The 18,688-nt window shown below is 43.8% G+C and overlaps 1 protein-coding gene and 1 pseudogene across 2 annotated transcripts in view; one reads left to right on the forward strand and one right to left on the reverse strand.

The window, feature by feature from the left end:
• The window catches only part of LOC126267267 (uncharacterized), a 459,263-nt gene that overhangs the window by 428,571 nt on the left and 12,004 nt on the right, over positions 1-18,688 (reverse strand). The gene's annotated exons all lie outside the window — the stretch shown is intronic.
• On the forward strand, positions 7,690-7,806 carry LOC126268327 (5S ribosomal RNA; annotated as a pseudogene).

Here is an 18,688-nt window from a genome sequence, read left to right on the forward strand (position 1 = left end):
AATCATGACTTTGTTCTAGGGTTCTTGATAGTAATGTCATTATCTGTTATACGAATAATGTCAAGCCATGTGGTCAAATGGTAAAGCACGTGTTTGGAAACCCAACACTCACTAGATTCACTCCCGATTGGATCACGGCATACTTCACTCTGCCTTTAACCTAGTCTTAACCGCTCTATGATGAGAAGATTCGTCATGGACGAATGGTGGCTCGTATTCCCTTTTAAGCCGCAGATCCCCCGAGGGATCCCTGGGGTAGGTTAGGGACAATAAGGGCAAACAAGTCGCGAAAGAGGATGCCAGTTGGAAGATTTGAACCAGACAGTTGAACCACACTGAAATATTACTATGTAACTAACAAAAAAGTAGTAATAATCGTATTTATTTTGGAATTATTTCAGAGAATTAGTGACTGTTATAGTGACTAGAATAATGATCTTGTGTGCACCGTTCGTCTTATTATGCCATCTGAATAATGAATAATATTCTGTATTCTTAAATGTCTCCATAAACATGCTAATTTCCTGTTACAATCCTGGAAGAAAGTGCATTTGATGAATCCGTCGACTCTCCAGTATATTTCTAAACTATAAGTTTCTTGTTGTCACCATAAATTACTCTAACATCCCGGAATCCTTTTATGTTGAGATGTGTGTTGTCTCCTGCGTCAGGTGCCTTCTGGCGAAAACTTTGTAAAATAACTTCTACCGTCATTTGCTTTAGACATCTGTATTTGTGCATGTTAAGACGATGACCGCATATGTTCCCATCATCCCTCGCACCTTCCCGCTTTCACGCGTACATGTTGGTTACTTTACCGTCCTAGGTCCGTATAATACTACTGTAAAATATTCACACTATTTTCAGATCCTGTTCCTGTGTCATAAAGTATGTGCCATATCTTCTCTTTTTATCTCCTTATTTCTTATTAACTTTTTTTCGTTATGCTAAGCCATGACCCTACATCACAGCTTTAGTAATTTAGTAGGCCATCCGAAGTACTGCGATAATCACATCATCGTGTTATGAAGCCTTCTGCAATGCCACTAAAGTATCCTGCACAGTTTCTTTCTTACTAAAAATTACTTACAACGTATTTTGTGATGAAGTAGTTGTACATTTGTCGTTATGTGTGTTACCGACAGTCGCAGCAGACAGAGATACCATGTGGCCATCTTTTACGAACTGACGGAAATTTCATTTTCAATCGATATTGGGCTAAAGTAGCTTTGGGGAGGTACTGGTTGCGCCATTATCATTTTTACTTGATCCAGGCGTTATTTCTCGAATTGAAGTTTGAAACGTGTGAGCCTGGCCTCAAAGAGAACTGCCTTAGAAAATGCAAACATTCAGTTCATCACACATATATAAGACTTTATTGGTTCGGCATTGCGAGGATCCTTACCCTGTTTTCGCAGATAGCCAACTGCATAATTCGTCTGCTTCCAGTAACATCCTGATTTCGATGCTACGTCTCCACCGTAAATATACAAAACAGTTATACTTATTGATTGACAAGTAAAATAGTTGAAGGAAAATTTCATTTTTAGAAAAACTGGAGGAGAATGGCGAAAATACAATGGTTAGAGAGTGAAAACACTCGGGAGGCGTCAAAAAATGTTAACCGAAAACTGCCTCATGGTGGGTCATTTGGCAAAGCGTACTGAACTCTACTGGCAGCGGTTACAAATGGTGGAGTTACGTAACTAACTGCATTCCAGTAGCTCACCCAAAATGCTTCATGCCGTTGTGCGAGTTTATGTTTGTTCTCAACAAAATGCCACTTACGTAGGGAAGACAAACATGGCGATTATGTGTTTTTGATTCTGACTCACTAAGAAACTACAGAAATGTCTGCAGCTGCTTCCAAAGGGAGGTTCCTTTGTGTTGATGAAAGCTACAAAAATTGATTTTGAAATACCTTTCATATGCACGGTGTAAATACATCGCTGGGAGGCGTACACCACTAATTTCAAAAGGTCTAGCGATTCTTAACGCCAGTGAATCCTTGAACGGTTCCATTAAAGCTTCTACAATACGTTTTAATGTGATTCACATAATTTTAAGGTGCCGTTACATTGCAGGAAACCATTCCAGGATTATGACATCTAAAATGTGAATTTGAGGAGGAGGGCACGTTTCTCTTTTCCTCTGCTAGCGCTGAGAGGTAAAATATCGAATCAGAGAGAATAAATAACTAAAACACGCTTCACTGACCGCCCTTCTGCTGTCTGCAATGGTTTTTAATTGTGATAACCGCTCTTCTCACAAGCGGTAATTATTTGATATTGTATTCCACGTGTAATACTAATACCTACAGTCAAATAAAAATGCACAACGATTACTATATCAACGTTGTTGCTATTTATAGATATCAAGTAAAGAATTCAACACGGTACAAAAATGAATCTGAGCACTATAGGACTTAACTTCTAAGGTCGTCAGTCCCCTAACCTCAGGACATCACACACATCCATGCCCTAGGCACGATTCGAACCTGCGACCGTAGCGGACGCCCGGTTCCAGACTGTAGCGCCTAGAACCGCTCGGCCACCCCGGCCGGCTCAACACGGTTCACTAAAAATTATTTGCTTAACAAATATACGTATTAGAATGTATTTAGCTCCTACGTTCAGTGACTACGCTCTTACATCTCGAGAATGAATTCACGGAACTAAAACGTATTTAGGGGATTATAAAATTAAGCAAGTATTCACCACTCCGAATCCCCTTGTGCTCGGAAGGAAGATTAGAGTTTAACATCGTACTGGCGACGAAGCCATGACAGATAGAAAGCACGTTCGGATAGGGAATAGAGAGGGAAGGACATCGCGTATCATTTTCAAAGGCATCATGCTGATGCTCTCTTTTACAGATTAAGAGGAACTACGGAAAACTAAATAACGATGACCGAAGGGGATATTTGACTCTGCTCTACCCGAATGCGAGACCAGTGTCTCAAATGCAGCGCCATCTCGCTAGGTATACCTACTGGTCCTCCACTGTGACGAACTAGAATACGAAAAAACCGATTCAGCCCAAGTTGGGGACACAAATTATGTGTGATAAAGAAAACATATGAGGAGCGATACGTAAATGGTACTTCCAGATTCATGGAATATCCATTACGTTTTTAATTTATGTATGAGTTGCTGTTGTACATACGATCTCTACCCTGCACGCCGTGTTTCACAGTTGTTATTATTCCTTCTTTCTCCAAAACCCATCATCACATAGGACTACTTACCTACTTAAAAATAAGGAAAGTAATTCAAGGGAATAAAGTGTTGTAGAGAAGGAGGAAAGATAGGGGGAAGGAGACAATCAGGTTGAAAAATGCATGTTACGTAGAGCTACAAACAAACCTTCAGAGCGATTAGCAGTAACGTTAAAAATGTAAGGAAGTTGGTAAGATCATGTTTGGTGTTTGTACTAACTTTTATAAATCTGTTATTGTTTTATCGCTGTCCCTGACTTCATATCCGCAGCGTTGCAGCGTCAAAGGCACTTGGCGTTGGGCACGAAAAACGCGGTCCCCTTTCATTCTGTCAGATGTTCACACTGATCTTCATGTTTCTGGCACGTAGGGTGTCAGGCCTTCTTTGTCCAGCACTGTAGACTTTTTTGACGTGACATACGGTCTTCCTTTCGTCTGCTAGAGTTCGCGTTACACAGGTGTTGCTGGTACTAATTAGGAAATAGAGGGTCGAGACTTTTGGTATATCCTTGGAACGTTGTGCTGTCCGTGCCAAGTTCTGGCATCAGTCATCGTTTCTTTACACTGTCTCCTCTGATGCGGGCTCTACACTGAATCTGTACTGTTAGACATTACCGAGGTTCATGTTCTCTTCCCCTCTGAATACCAAGATATTTTTGTAGCGCTCTCCTGGAATATGTGTCTGACAGTCTTTTCAGAACAGCATATGCTTCTCTGCCATGTTAATATCATACAAACTACTGTCTGTCTCTGCATCAACCGACAGCCGTTGGTTGAGGCACACTGTTGCCACATTTTAGGGTGTTCCACTTTCTCCATAAATGTGTAAGTTGTTGCATCTTACTTTAAATCTATGGAGATAGTTTGGGGAGGCCTTTGTCCCGACAACATGTGGATAAACGTTACTCGCAAGATGTTATATTTTCTTCATACTTACAGAATTTGAAGGTCAGTGCCCGGACATAAATTTCCTAAAATAGTACGACATAATTTTCAACGTCACCTTAAGATTTCCGCGCGCTCTTAAGCACAAAGCATTTCCAGTAACGCATCAGAGACGCCGGTAGTTGAGTGGATAGTATGTAAGTCTTGTAATTGTTGCACCACAGCTTTCGTCGCGTGGCGGTGGAAAACCCGTGGCTGGGCCAGTAGAAAAATGTCGCCACGGGCTGATGCAAGAAACCTTAGCGAAGGGAAGAAAGCGGAAACTAGCAGCACATATTTTCGCAAGAAGCTACAGGCAGACTCTGCGAGCATAGCAAGAATAGCTGCTGCGATGGTAACTCCGCTGACATAACAGAAGCACAGAAGCGGACTGTTGCCGTCGCGATTTAGGTTTCACTTCCAACCCTACGCCGGGGTGCATCCTTGTTCTACGCGACAAGAACTCATGACTTGCCAATAACGCGGTGGACCGAGGTGGCATAAATACAGAGCGTTTCAGCTATGCAGTGTCTGTCACTGCCTGCAGCCAGCTATTGGAGGTACTCCGCGCCTGCCGTCGACCTGAAATGGGGGAGCCAGTAGCTACGACTAGACGCCGTCTTCGCTAACTGCAAAACTGCCGGCTCAGTCTAGGCTTGATATCGCTGGGAGTCGAACCAGCAGGGCGGTGGGGGTGGGGGGAGGGCACCTATTGAACAACTTCTACCAACTTTAGTGTGCCAACGTGGGGATGTCGTGGGCCTAACCAGCTGCAAGCTTGTGCGGGTATCTGCTGATGCTGCTGGCTTGTCTTTGGTGGGAACATTCTACTACTGCAGGCTTTCTCTGCAGGCCACTGCTGTTGAACGCCACGCTGGGATGCTAGTTTCAACTCTGCGTGCTGGAGTGCTTTCCGCACTGAGTCGCGCAGCCACTCCAGCCAATGTGACCGACCCGACCGGCAAGATCAGACGAATAAGGTGAGTGCAGAGTGACTTCCCAAGCCAACTCCTGTATAGTGTTTTTTGTCAGTCTAGCAGAATTCAGGAGGGCGTTATCGTGAAGTTCATTACTTCACGCTGTCTTGTTGTCGTTGTTCTAGGAGTGCGTCTACAAGACCTCTCAGTTGTTGACAATAAACGTCAGCAGTGATGGTTACACTTTGGAGAAGCAATTTATAGTACGCCGACCTGTCGCTGTTCCACCAAATGTGTAACATTATCTTTTGTGGATGCGCGCAGGTGTTTCAAGGAGAGTTCCTGCGTTGTTTGGGTTCAGTTATTTCTGCCTTTTCACTGTGTTCGCATAAAGACACCATTCCTCTTCACAGTAACGGCGCAGGATAGGAATGGTCGGTGTTATCCATTGAGCCAATTGATAACGAGTAAGCAGAGATGCACGTAAATGACCAGTCCCCGATTTCTGTGATTTGCTTAGAGCACGCAGTAGCCACACACCAGATTTTTGCACCTTCCCCATTGCATGGAAATGTCGCACGAAGGCGGAATGATCACAGTTCATTACATCTGCCAGTTCTCGAGTACACTGCTGTCGATCACTCTAGATTAATGCATTTAAACGATCTTCATGTACCTCGAAGGTCTTCCTGAACGTCGCGAGTCACTAACGTCAAGATGATGTTCCTCAAAACGCGAGAACCATTTTCTTGTTTTGGTGTGTCCAATGGAATAATCCACATGCAGGACGCAAATTTTTCTGGGTGCCTCTGCTGCTGTCACCACTCTATTGAACTCAAACAGAAGAGTACGTCTTAAAAGTTCCACTTTCTCCACTTGGCTCTCCATTTTCTAGCATTTACAGCTCCACTATCTCGAAACTACAAAATGACAGTATGTGAAATAGAATAGCGACAGTGAGCTACAAATAAAAAATTACACTCGATAAAGTTAAATAGCAACAGTGAACTACAAATAACAAATGACGGTCGATAAATAAACCTATAGCAACCTGAATACCAACATGCAAAACAAAACCCCTAGGAACTGCCGGCCGAAGTGATCGTGGGGTTCTAGGAGCTATAGTCTGGAACCGAGCGACCGCTATGGTTGCAGGTTCGAATCCTGCCTCGGGCATAGATGTGTGTGATGTCCTTAGGTTAGTTAGGTTTAATTAGTTCTAAGTTCTAGACGACTGATGACCTCAGAAGTTGAGTCGCATGGTGCTCAGAGCCATTTGAACTAGGAACTGATGCACCAAACTAATAAATGTAAAACTTAAATAAAAGTAAAAAAGATGGTACTAGCCAAATCGAACAAGGATTTCGGGATTGCAAAACTTACACGCTCTGCAATCAGCTGCTGGCGATGGAAAGGTTTTGTACTTAACAGCAGTCGTATATCTTCAAATTTTCGGTACCGATATTTTCGACCTTTTTTTTATTGTAGCACTGTGTCGTACTGCTTTAGGTCATTGGTATCCGGGCAGTGATATTCAAATTCTTTTGAGTATAAAGAAAATCGAAGAGGACCGGTCAGTAACGTCTCTTTGTCAGTAGCGAATACGTACGATTTGCGACAATTTTGGTAGTAAAACTGCAAGAAAAGGACGCGTAAATCTGACTGCGTATAGGAGACGCGGCCAAATTCCGCGGTCTCCAGTGTGTGGAGCGGGGGGCGCGGGGCGCATCACAGCACGAGAGCGCCGTCAGTCACAGCTGCCGCCACTTCCGCCGGAACCAAGCCGAGGGCAGCCGGACTGCGCCGAGGGCGGATCGATGGCGCCCGCTGCCAAAGGGCGCCGCGATTTTCCGCGCCACCCACCCAACCACCTGTCGACCGCCAGCCTGGGCAGCTCTTCCACCAGGATTACTCACCTCACAAACATTACTCACGTTGGCAGTTGCTGTCGTGTGCTGTGCGCTTCTGGTCTACCTTTCCATCATTGGTTAGCTTTCGACAGAGTCTGCTGTCGTCGCTGAAACTATGCTATGATTAGACACATTCAGTTGTACTTTCATGAATTTGCCATAGCACTCGAGACGAATATCAAGGTGGTTCTTCGACGAGGCCACAATTTATTTCTTCCATTCTCTTTTACAACTTGAGCGAATGCTCTGCCTTTAGTGATGCCGAGTACGAAGAAGGTAAATCAAGGGCTTTTATTTTTCATCTGTGCTTCTTCATGTTTTTAAATGGCGAAATTTACACTTTTTTGGGGGCTGAAGGTGACAGATACTTGCTCATGCTGGATCTGTAATTACTTTCTTTCTTCTTTCTGGTGCCCTTATTATGGCACGCCGACCGATGTGGCCAAGCGGTTCTAGGCGCTTCAGTCTGGAACCGCGCGGCCTCGGGCATGGATGTGTGTGATGTCCTTAGGTTAGTTAGGTTTAAGTAGTTCTAAGTTCTAGGGGATTGATGACCTCAGATGTTAAGTCCCATAGTGCTCAGAGCCATTTGAATCATTTTATTATGACACGTCATACTCTTAACGCAGGATGGTAGAGAAAATGACTGCGTATACGTTAAATGGAGCTACAAAATAACGTCACATGGGCGCTGAAATAATTTGAAAGTAAGTAATACCTCGGCAACGGCCTTGCCGCAGTGGATACACCGGTTCCCGTCAGATCACCGAAGTTAAGCGCTGTCGGGCGTGGCCGGCACTTGGATGGGTGACCATCCAGCCGTCATGCGCTGTTGCCATTTTTCGGGGTGCACTCAGCCTCGTGATGCCAATTGAGGAACTACTCGACCGAATAGTAGCGGCTCCGCTCAAAGAAAACCATCATAACGACCGGGAGAGCGGTGTGCTGACCACACGCCCCTCCTATCCGCATCCTCAGATCCTCAGATGAAGATGAAACGGCGGTTGGATGGTCCCGATGGGCCAATTGCGGCCTGAAGACAGGGTGCGGAGTCCAAGTAATACCTCGGCTTGGAGATGATTGGGGGAGAGGGAGAGTGTTATAACTTGTTTATAGATGCATCTCGAAACTGGCGTGAAGTCACGTAACGAAACCATGGAAAGGCTGGATAAGTATGAACAATTGAATTATGGATACGTACGTAGTAGGAAATAGCATTTCCTTTCATATTGATGATAAAGATGGCGATGCGTTCTGTACGGATTTTACGAGAGCGCTGTCCTGAAAATGACTGCTAATCCACAGCTCACGACTCCCCGTCTTCCATTTTGTCTACAGGACTGTTGTCAGATGGCCAGGGGTGACCCATAACTATCCTATACTGTACGGACACCGTTATGGGGCGATGGGAAGGTGCGTTGTTTTACTGAAAGTACAGGTTTCATGTGGGCTGTCGTATGTGGTAGGCAAATAAATGGATGGATAGGGCAGTAAGCTCCTGTATTATCACTACCAGTGATATACGATGACGTATCATTGACTCCATTTCATCCCATGTAAAAATTCTTCAGACGAGAACACCAGCCTGAAAAGAAAAAAAGGCAAATGGGGCTGTCTGATCTATATGATATTCGACTTGTTCATATCCAGACATTTGAGGTGTACCAGCATGTATCACGGCTTTTTTCCATTCCTTGAGCGCCTGGTGGCGTTGTTCTTGCACTCATTATGATCTTTAGGGACCGATGACCTAAGTAGTCTGGTCCCTTTAACCCCCACAAACCAACCAACCATTATGATCTTTATTTTCTGGGACAAACGGTAATAATAACTGCACGTTTCTCAATGGCAGGTTGTAAGTCTTTTAATTGGACGCCACTCTGGCAACTGGCGTGTTCCTCAGTTATCCAACCGGAGAATCTGGACCTGCAGTGTAATGTGGAGTGTGAACCACATGTCGTTCCTGGCGACTGCTCACATCGTTGACAGGTGAAGTTTAAACGCATTTCCAGACATGCGCTTTAACATTAGACCAAAAGACTGGACTGTGACGTACAGTGAACAGAGATACACGTGTATCCCTTAGGACGTTATTTTTGATGGTTATTATTGCATTGCTTGGATCTGACGAGTGCTGTGCTTCTCTCCGTTGTTACAATCTGCGATCGTCGACTCTCACCTCACACATTTATATCCGCAGCAAATGAAGCTGGCGGCTTAGGTTTGAACTCGACTCAACATTACGTCCTTAACGTGGTGTCGCTTATGGCTTAACGGCGATTCTTGCACATACTGCGTTGATGTTGGGGTCTTCAGACTGGTTTGATGCAGCTCTCCACGCTACTCTATCCCGTGCAAGCGTCATTATCTCGGTATAGCTACTGCAACTTACATCTATTTGAACCTGCTACCAAACAAGCTATCACTTGATGCCTCAGTATGTGTCTTATGGACCGATCCCTTCTTCTAGTCACGTTGTGCATTAAATTACCTTTTTCCACAATTTAGTTCAGTATTTCCTCATTATATACTCGATCTACCCATTCTGTCTTCAGTATTCTTTTGCGATACCACATTTAAAAAGCTTATTTTCTTTTGTTTTCGGTGCTTCTCATCGTACACGTTTCATTTCTGTACAATGCCACTTCAGACAAATCCCTTCAGAACTGATTTGCTGAAACTTGCATTTACATTCTGTGTTAACGGTTTCCTGTTTTTCGTAAGTGTGTATTTACTACTCCCTGTCTACATTTTACATTCTCTCTACTTGGACCGTCAGCAGTTATTTTGCAGCTCAAATACCACAACTCATTTACTTCTTTCAGCGTCTCATTTTCTATTCTAATACCCTCAGCATCACCTGATTTAATTCGGCTACCTTCCGTTAAACTTGTTTCACTTTTGTTTATGTTCACCAATATAATCAATCTCTTAATCACATAATAATCAGCAATCATGGTAAAATGAAAATTTATGTATCGATACACGCTTGCGTGTGTCCCAAATACAGTGCATATTATTCAAAGCAGGTATAGCCCAATGTGACTTCAGTGTGATAGGTATGTTAATGTATTGATAAACAAATGATAAGCAGAAGAAAAAATCGAACTGGAATAGTATTATAGTAGCATATAAGTGAATTATTGATCAGGTAAGAGTGACTTTTTATTTTACAATATAGGCCCATTTTTATCTCCACGGTGAATTGAATTTAGCTGTATGGATATTAGGCTGTTGTCTACGGCGTGTTTCTGTGCCTAACGTTTCGTCTGCTGATGTAGCAGACATCCTCAGAGGCTATAATCACTTCGTTCGTTGATTTTCGAACTTAAACAAGCTCAGTAAGCCGAACTCGCCTTGACCACGGCCTAAAGATGAGATGAAACGAGAATGTAAGGATTGAGTTAGGGAAAGCGAGTGGTCGATTTCAGTTTATTGAGAGAATTCTAGGAAAGTGTGGATTATCTGCAAGGGAGAGCGCACATAGGACGCTAGCGCGACCTATTCTTAAGCATGCTTGAGTGTTTTGGGTCCAGGGTTACCTTTACCAGGTCGGGTTAATGGAAGACATCGAAGCAGTTTAGAGGAGGGCTGCTAGATGTGTTACTGGTAGGTTCGAACAACATGAAAGTGTTATGGACATGCTTCGGGAATTCAAATGAGAATTCGTGGATGACGACATTCTTTTGGAGGAAATTTAGAGAACCAGCAGTTGAAGCTGATTGCAGAACGATTCTACTGCCTCTAATATACTTAGGGACCACGAAGACAACGTACGAGAAATTAGGGCTCTATTTGCAAGTGGAAAAGAAAAGGAAATGACTAGTGGTGGTACGGGATACCATCCACCAGGCGCCGTACGGTAGACCGCGGAACCTGTATCTGGATGTATATGTAGGGGAATGCCCATAAGACTAAATTTATCAAGGACGACTTTCGTTGCCAGAACTGCATATTCATATCGGAAATCGTGGAAGGACCGATTAGCCAAAGGAAGTTGTGGCGAGAAGGCTGGCACCTGAGGCTCAGCCGACCACGGTGTCCCAGGGAGGGAGCAGGGCGGAGTAGAGAGAGGGCGGCAGGCAGGCTGGGCATTATTTTGGGCGTCGCGCTGGGAGGGCGCCCAGCCGCCAAAATAAGAGCGGCCCGCGCCGCTAAAAGCGGCCGCGGGGCCTGGCACGCCCCCGCCGCCGCCTCGCAAAGTTCAAGGCGCAGGCACCGCGTTCGCTTCCCGGACAGTGCACTGCCGTGCCGGTTCGCTCGCACGCACCTCATGTCCATGTTTTAAGCGAGAACCGAACAGTCCTGAAAGGTTACCTCTCGTTTCAACGATGTTAGTATTTTATTTCCCATACCTTGACTACAATCCACAATTTTCACTTCGTGATCCCAGCTCACGTGTCCTTGTACGATTTACTCCAAATAAAATGTCGTACAAAGAAGTCTGTTTGGTATCTGCATCTATATACTCGTATAAATATAACGAGGTAAAAAGGAACTCATAGGATTCAGATGGCGGCAGCATCGTGTACACAACGTATAACATTGACTGATCTGTCATTTGTACTCAGGTGATCCATGTGAAAAATTTGCCGAGTTGCGTGGTACATTCCATTCCGGAAATCATTAGGGAATTCAATATTCCGATATTCACGGTGTCAAGAACGTGCCGAGAATACCACATTCCGGGCATTACTTCTCATCATTTACGACGTAATGGCGGATGGCCTTCACTTAACGGCCGGGAGCAGTGACGTTTGCATGGAGTTGTCAGTGCTAACAGAGAACCAACTCTGCGTGAAATAACCGCAGAAATCAATGTTGGTCTTACGACGAACGTATCCATTAGGACAGTGCGGCGAAGTTTGGCGTTAATGGGCTATGGCAGCAGACGACTGACGCGGGTGCTTTTGCTAACAGCACGGCATCGCCTGCAGTCCCCCTCCTGGGCTCGTGACCAAATCGGTTAGATCGAAAACTGGAAAACTGTGGCCTGGTCAGACGGGTCCCATGACCTGGTCGTGTGGGTCTTGATTTTAGTTGGTAGTAGGTGATGGTTGAGTTCGAGTGGCCGCGCGGAGTGGCCTTAGGTTAGGGGCGCCACGTCACGAATCGCGCGGACTCTCCCTTGGGAGGTTCGAATCTTCCCTCGGGCATGGATGCGCGTGTAGTCCTTAGCGTTTAAGTTAGTTTAAGATAGGTTAAGTAGTGTCTAAGTCTAGCGACCGATGACCTCAGTAGTTTGGTCCCTTAGGAATTCACACACATTTGAACATTTGGTTCGAGTGCGGCGCAAATCCCACGAAGCCATGGACCCAAATTGTCAACAAGGCGCTGTGCAGGTGGTGCTGGCTTAATAATAGTGTGGGCTGTGTTTACATGGAATGCACTGGGTCCTCTGGATGTTCTGCTACTTGGAGACCGTTTGCAGCCATTCATGGACTGTACATCACTTTCCCAACCAACGTTGGAATTTTTGTGAATGACAATGGACCTTCTCGCTGGGCCATAATTCTTCTAGATTGGTTTGAAGAACATTCTGGACAGTTCGAGCGAATGATTTGGCCAACCAGATCGACCGACATGAATACCATCGAACATTTATAGGACACAATCGTGAGGTCACTCCGTACCCAAAATTCAGCACCGGCAACAATTCTGCAAATATGAACGGCCATAGAGGCAGTACGGCTCCATATTTCGGCAGGGGACTTCCGACTACTTGTTGAGTCCACTCCCCGTAGATCTGCTATACTACGTCGTGGAAAAGGAGGTCCGACACGATATTAGGAGTTATCTCATAACTTCTGTCACCTCAGAGTATGCATACTCGAAATCATTGTGCAGTGCACGTCAGAGCGTACATTGTGCTGATATTATCGATTTTCTGCCTTATTCCTTCGTGTATCGAGTGAAGGTAAAATGTACTATACGTACGTCTCTGTACGTGTCCTATTGTCTCTTATCTTATTCACATGCTCCCTACTCGAGATACGCGACAGCGACAGTGTAATACAGGTTCCCTTACTTTACCCAACCGTGTTTTGCTACGTCGCATTTCTTCAAAGGATTCCCCTTTTAGTTCTCCGAGAATTTACGTTATACTTCCTGTTAGGCCTGTAGCAGCGTTTGTTTGATGTGCTACCGCGTCTACTTGATAAGGACTCCCAAAATTGGAACAATAGTCTATAATTGGCTGCACTAGCATGTAGTATGCGATTTCCTTTACAGATGAATTGTGTTTTCTCAAAGCCCTTCCATCAAATCTGACTTTTCCATTCCTATTCCCTAATACCGCTTTTAGGTGGTCTTGCCATTTCTTATCGTCTCTTAGTATTACTTCTAAAAAATTGTACGTTGTGACGTCCTCAAGATGTTCACCACTGATCTAGTAATCAGGAACTATACTTTTCCTCCTATCTATAGGCATTGTCTTCCGTTTATCCACATATAAAGAGAGACGTTATTCATTACACCAAGTAGTAATTCATGAACATATTTGAGCAAAATAATTAGGATCGTCCACCGACGACACTTTTCTGTACACATCAGCTTCGACAGCGAATTTGATAAATCGTTTACGCGTACTGAAAACATAAGAGGTTTCAACACGGTTCCTTAGGGCACATCCGATGCTGCTTTTGCATAACGTAAATTACTTGTTTCTGTTACTTAAATATTCCTCTAGCCAGTCAAATACTTGCGAAGTTACTCTGTGTGATCGTATTTTGGTTAATGGTAGAAGATGTGCTACAGTGTCGAGCGCCTTTGAGAATTTTAGGAAGATCGGATGTACTTGATTACTTGCATTAATTGTTGGCAAGATGTGCAAGCTGTTTTTCACACAAGTGGTTTTTCCTGAAGACACCAAAAAATCAACGCTCTGTAATCAGTGAAATTAGTTTTTTGATAAGTTGCGATACCTCAGTTTTTAGCATCATCGGACTGCAAATTAATACTGCTGCTATTGCAGCAGAGAATTGGTGATATGTAAAACATGGTGAAGTAGAAAGCTTTTCATTATGAAAATATGACATACAAATTATCTACGAGCTACCTTCAGTGTTAGCTGTGGCTTTTCAGATGTTAGAAGCAACCTTCTGACAGTGCATGGCATCTATTATTCAACATTTGCACTTATGTATCACGTGCGTTTCTGAGTCACGGCAGATTATACGTGGACGTTATTTTTACACTTAATTAAAAACTTCATAAGGAACTTGTATACTTTCACCGCAGATGCTAGAGGCCTGAAAGCAAACGATGCTTATGACCTATTATTGTTGTTACGGTTTCCTCTTGCTAAAGGTGTACGAATTTGCGATCATTATCGACCGTACATTAATAATTAAACTTTTATAGAAAAGAAATTACATAAATAATAAACCAATCAAAATAACATGATAGCCTAGTAGTACAACATAAATATATTAAAACGATAAGTGGGCAAAAACTGTCCAAAATTGTGCAAAGATATGTATATATAATTTTTTTTTTCAAAAGCCTGGCTAACAAAGCCGTTTTGGACACACACGCTAGCTGTTCCTTAACAACGCCTTTCAAAGGAGTCTGGAAGATATGTCACCCGCTTCAGAGATCAGAGAGGTGAGACACTTCGGAAAACTTTTAACGGTGTTTAGAGGAAACATTCTGCGTTCGGAGCTGTATATCAGAGAGATTTGGTTACATTTTTCAACACTGTGTGGTTCTCGTTGGTGAGAATTAGTGATGGTTCCCACTTCGCTTCACTCATTACATAGCTGTGGAAAATAGTAAAAGAAGAGAATGGAAGCTTTTGAGGTTGGTGTTACAGAGGGCTACTAAAAATTAAGAGGCTATACTGATAAGCCAAAGCATTATGACCACTGCCAACCGCGACTTTGGATGCCGCATTGTGGCGTTGCAGGCACGTGAGGCGGTAGCAAAGGTATGTAAGCGGAGCAGACATGAACGGGGTATCACCCTAGCGAGGATTTGGAGAAATACATTGAGGTTAATGACTTTGACAAAGGGCAGATTATTGTTATGCAGAGCCAGAGAACGAATGTCTCGGAAACGGCGAGGCTGCTCGAATGTTTACGTGCTACGGGAAAAGGTAGGACAGTGAAATTACCACTAGGCGCTAAATAGTTGGACTTTTTACAGAACGTTGTGTTCGGAGGCCTGTCTGCTCTGTAAAGTAGGATAGATGGTGATAGCCGACCGGGGTGGCAGAGCGGTTCTAGGCGCTACAATCTGGAACTGCACGACCGCTACGGTCGCAGGTTCGAATCCTGCCTCGGGCATGGATGTGTGTGACGTCAGGTTAGATAGGTTTAAGTAGTTCTAAGTTCTAGGGGACTGATGACAAAAATGGTTCAAATGGCTCTGAGTACTATGGGACAACTTCTGGGGTCATCAGTCCCCTAGAACTTAGAACTACTTAAACCTAACGACATCACGCACATCCATGCCCGAAGCAGGATTCGAACCTGCAACCGTAGCGGTCGCGCCGTTCCAGACTGTAGCACTTAGAACCGGTCGGCCACCCCGGCCGGCGGGACTGATGACCTCAAAAGTTAAGTCCCATAGTGCTCAGAGCCATTTGAACCATAGATGGTGATATTTGGCATCTCTGCCGAAAGAGCACAATGCTGGTGAATGCTCAAGTGTTTCGGAGCGCACCGTTCTACATACATTGATGAACATGGAGCTGCACAGCAGACTGTCCCTACGTGTTCACATGTTGATTCAATGACATCATCAATTACAATTGCAAAGGACAAAGGACCACCGGGATTCGACCGGCTCTTCGGGGAATAACATATTTGCTACACTAGGTTGATGGCCTTCACCACAAACGCCGTCATCGAGGCGGACGGTGGCTCGAAACCTGCAGTGCGTCTCGACGCAGGCTGGTGGGAGCTTGGTATCTTCCACGACGGCGATGTCATCTTTCAGCAGTATAATTGTCCGTGTCTCTGAGCCAGAACCGTGCCATACTAGTCTCACAGAGGACTCACGTTGACATCTCGGTGACCAAATTAGCCTTCTGTGCATCCTGTGGAATCCTAGGTCGCTATCGTGTGCCACATACCTCCACGAACCTACCAACAAATTGTTGGATCTATGATTTGCAGAGTCTGTGAAGTATTTCGTTCCAAAAACAGACAAAGAAGCTGTTAAGTAGGTGGGCGTAATGTTTTGGCTCATCAGTATATAAGATTAGAACATAGAAGGTCCTCCGCAGAATAGGTGTGTAACGAATATAAGGAAGACTCTTGACTAGAGAAAAAGTACAGGGTGTTAGGACATGAGTTAAAGTACCAGGCCATAATTTCTATGTTATTAAAGGAAGCCATAGAGAGCATAAACTGTACAGGAAGGCAGAGACAGGTGTATATCAAACAAATTATCGAGGACGTTGGGTACTTCTCTGATAAGAAGAGGATGGCACTAGAGAGTAAGTCGTGGCAGGCCGTTTCAAACCAGTCAGAAGGCCGGTGAAAAAAGAACAAAAACCTCTAAATAGGACAACTCTGATTAACAATACGGACCGAATATACAAAATACTGCTTAGATCACAAGCGAATAACCACCTTCATGCCAACGACAATCGATATTTGCGGTACTTGAATTATAATTGTTAATGGTCATTAGATTGTGTTGCGTTCCGAATCATAATTTTTTTTTTTTTTGGTAAGTCCCTCAGTAGCTAATAAGCAGAAGCCTCGCTGCCTTTCAGCGCTATAACCTAGGTAAACCACTACAGTCAGTCGCATGGATGAGATATCTAGGAGAGAACTTCAAAACACAACAGCAGCTGACGCAACTACATGACTTTTGTACAAGCGAAGTCAGTACCATACTACATCTACAATTACATTTCTATTTCTCAAATTGCTAGTGTGGGCGGAGGGAACTACCACCAGTTCCCCCAATTCCTGTTTCATTCGCCAAGGGTGAGCGACTGTGTCTCCCTATTTCTTTTATTTTATCATAATGATCGTTTCACAGGATATATGCGGAAGGGAACCACATGTTACTTGATTCTTCTCGAAACTGCAATCAGTAAAGACCTCTAGATGATGCACAACTTTTCTCTTGTAGCGTCTGTCACTGTGATTGGATGAGCATTTCGTGTTGCTATCTCTCTAACTAAACATTCTGATGCTACTCTTGTGGAGGTCATCTCTTTCTTTGTCACCCGCTAATCCTTCCTAGTAAGGTTCCCACATTGCTGAGATTGTACAAAACATTCGGTCATAGATCTTTGGCAGTGTAAACAGGCCCATGGGTCAATGTGTAGACGCTTTACATATTCACTAGTCTCAATACAGTGTTAACTGAACGGCATCGGCGAAGATGTGTAAGGGAGTCCTACTGTTCTATCTTACTCGTTTCAGTAGAGCAATCTCCCTCATTCCCAGCCACCACAACACAGTCTCGTCGATTGTGATACAGAATCATTTCAAGTGGTCCGAACAGTCACATTGTTTAAGAGACTATCTGCTTGCAATGTAAGTGCCAGCAAAACGACCACTACTTCATAGTTTGTGATTTTTGTGTGTCATAGGTTGTAGCTATATTAATTGATTTGCATTACTGTCGTGCATCACTGAAACATCAGCCCTATACTAATATCTGCTGTTTCTTTTTGACCACGCTCATCAAGCAAGGACTATAACAGTAAAGTTGAGGGAATTATGACACATTCAGTCTGTCAGTACTTCAGAGTCATAACTGTTAATCGGATAAGAGGTGACGAAGATGACATAGTTAAGGAAAGGTATTTATATACGCTGTATGGTTTCTTATCTTTAGAGCGGGGTATGGGCAAGGTAAGTTTTTAATCCTACGAATGTCACAGAAACAAATCAGACGATGTTATATAGGAATAAAATGAGGAAGTATGGCTATTAGACTGCTTGAGGTGAAAAGCAAACCATCTATAAGGGCGGGAGGAAACGAAATTAAACCTCACAGTTTTGGAGGGTATATGATGATATTTTAATGATTATAACATTGAATCAAATTTACGAAGAACTTAGCAGTGTGAGGCCTCTTATCAGTATGGCGTTCTTGTGTTTCATTGCCTATGAAATATGCGCCTGTGCAGATAGAGATAATCGTTGTTTAAGGTTCAGATATCTTGAACGCAGTCATCGCTTTTTGATCACCTCTCTGCCAAACACACACATACAAGCATACATTCTCTCTCTCTCTTTGTCTCTCTCTCTCTCTCTCTCTCTCTCTCTCTCTCTCTCTCTCTCTCCAGAATACATGAAAATACAGCGGAAAATGCGCTAGGGTCAAAAGATCGAGGCGAGCGTGTTTGCCTAAAAATAAACCCAATGGGCTCGTTAATGATTGTTACAATTCATGAAAAAACATCTTCAGCGAGGTGTACAGATAGGTGAAAAACATGCAGACGGGCGGACAGTCTAAAGTGGAAGCTTTCTCCCTTGTTTAGTTTTAGCGTACCAAGCTCTCTATTCAGTAAACTGAAGCGTTAACTGTAACAATGAAGCAAATATTTTAGTGGTTTTACTGCTAACGGAACTTTCTGCTGTTGAAAATACAAGGTAAGGAGATTTCGCTATGTGGTTATGTTACGAGCCAATCTCAGTAATTAATCAACCGAATGTGTAAGGGTTATTCAAACATACACTCTGATCAAGAGACTATACCTGAGATAAAAATTCGTTTTTGTCAGATGCTTGCAGTGATAATCATACAGA

This window comes from Schistocerca gregaria, chromosome 4 (genome assembly GCF_023897955.1).
Source record: "Schistocerca gregaria isolate iqSchGreg1 chromosome 4, iqSchGreg1.2, whole genome shotgun sequence".
Classification (NCBI taxonomy): Eukaryota; Metazoa; Arthropoda; class Insecta; order Orthoptera; family Acrididae; genus Schistocerca; species Schistocerca gregaria.